The sequence below is a fragment of the Macrotis lagotis genome, chromosome X (assembly GCF_037893015.1).
Source record: "Macrotis lagotis isolate mMagLag1 chromosome X, bilby.v1.9.chrom.fasta, whole genome shotgun sequence".
NCBI lineage: Eukaryota > Metazoa > Chordata > Mammalia > Peramelemorphia > Peramelidae > Macrotis > Macrotis lagotis.
The window spans coordinates 627,298,266-627,300,394 of record NC_133666.1 but is presented as its reverse complement, the minus strand read 5'-3'; positions in this window follow the sequence as shown (position 1 = coordinate 627,300,394).

Sequence of the window (2,129 nt, the reverse complement as noted above, 5' to 3'; positions counted from 1 at the left end):
TCCTATTGGGATTTTTTGAGTTTATGGGGTGGTGGGGAATTGTAGAGTCTGGGGAGTCTCTGGTCTGAGAACCATTGGGTAGAGCTGAGACCTGGGATCTTGGTTGAGGAGGGTGGGCTCTTTGAGAGTCCTGGACGGTGCCCTTGGGAATCTATCTTGAGTCTAGTTCTGTCCCCATTCTCAAGGGGCCACATTTTCCTGGGGTAGCCAAGTTCATTTCTAAGTAAATCCAGACCTTTCAAAGGGGTACTAAGAGCCAGGAGCTGAGCAATGCCCAAGCATCAGGGGGGGGGCAGCCAGTGGGCAGGTGTGAATGAGCCCGGAGTCAAAGCCGCAGGTGACTTGGAGGGCAGCTTGGTGGCTCCACACAAACTAATTGGATTCCTTTTTATTGGAAGAGTTCCAGTAAAAACCATCGCAAGAGCTCCAAGATCCCAGTTCAGATTCTGCCTCTGCAATCTCCTGGGAGCAATTGTAACTCTTTGGCCCTGTAAAATGAGGGGGGAGGAGGCAGGTAGGGTGGGCTTGGAGGCCCCCTCCCGCCTGCACGTGTGTAGTCCTGTGGTCTTAGGGGACAGTGGGGGGCGGCTCGCCGTAGCCGGGAGAGCGCCGCCCCCACCCCCTTTGGTGAGAATGGGCTTCCCTTAAGGGGTGAGGCCGGGGGAGGGCTGCCTCGGAGCGCTTCCCGCGGCCGGCCACACGGGGGCGCTGGGGAGGCCCAGCCGCAGGCACTTTTGAACTTGACCGCGGAGCGGCGGCGGCGGCGGGGAACGCGAAGCTCCCGAAGGGTGCGCAGCGCGGCCGGGCACCCCCGAGAGGGGGCGCCTCCACCTCCGCTCCGGGGGCCCGGGCGCGCTCCAAGCTTTAGGGGGGTCCTGGAGCCGGAGGGCCTGGGTTCAAATCCCGCCCCAGGCAGTGTGCCGCCTGCACACCCCGGAGACGGCCCCAGCGGGCTACTCCCTCAGCGACCCCCGGGGACCGCGGGGAAGAGAAGGGGTCCCCGGGGGGCGCGGGGGGGAGCAGGGGTCCCCGGGCAGCCGGGGGGCGCGGGGGAGGGGAGGGGTCCCGGGCCGGGCAGCCGGGGGGCGCGGGGGAGGGGAGGGGTCCCGGGCCGGGCAGCCGGGGGGCGCGGGGAGGAGGGGGGCCCGGGCCGGGCAGCCGGGGGGCGCGGGGAGGAGGAGGGGCCCCCGGGCAGCCGGGGGGCGCGGGGGGGGAGGAGGGGTCCCGGGCAGCCGGGGGGCGCGGGGGGGGAGGAGGGGTCCCGGGCAGCCGGGGGGCGCGGGGGGGGGAGGAGGGGTCCCCGGGCAGCCGGGGGGCGCGGGGGGGAGGAGGGGTCCCGGGCCGGGCAGCCGGGGGGGGGGGCGCGGGGGGAGGAGGGGTCCCGGGCAGCCGGGGGGCGCGGGGGGGGAGGAGGGGTCCCGGGCGGGCCGGGGGGGCGCGGGGGGGGAGGAGGGGGTCCCGGGGGGCCGGGGGGCGCGGGGAGGAGGAGGGGTCCCGGGCCGGGCAGCCGGGGGGGCGGGCACGGGGGGAGGGGTCCCCGGGCAGCCGGGGGGCGCGGGGGGGAGGAGGGGTCCCCGCCGGGCCGCGGCGCAGGAAGCACCTGGCGGGCCGCGGATGCAGCCTACGCGCGCTTCCTGTCCGGCTTCCGCCCCTCGGGGAGGGGAGGGGGCGGGCGGGGGGCCGGGCCGGCGCCACGTGACCTCCGCTGCGCCCCCTCGGGGAGTCTGTACCCCGGGCCCCGCCCCCCGAGGGAGCAGGGGCGGGGGAAGGGCCGGCCTCGCGGACCCCGGTCCCCGTTCTGCAGGGAAGGTTCTGACCCGAAAAACGCCTCTCCCCGCCGTCACCGCCCTGGGCCTCGGATTCCCCATCTGTAAAACGGGGGCCCGTGTCTGCCCCGAGGCCCCCGGTGGTTCCTTGGGATGAGGACGCCCCCCAAGATGAGATGAGGCTGAAGGCCAGGGCCCATCCTGGGTGACCTTGGGCAGCCTCCCTCCCCTGCTAGACATTTTCCTGGCCCATTAACGCTAATAAATGAACTTTGATTAGGATTCTAAGGTCCTTTCTAATTCTTGAGGGCCAGGCCTGCAGAGGGATGGGGAGGAAGAGGCACTTCCATGATGTCTCCATTT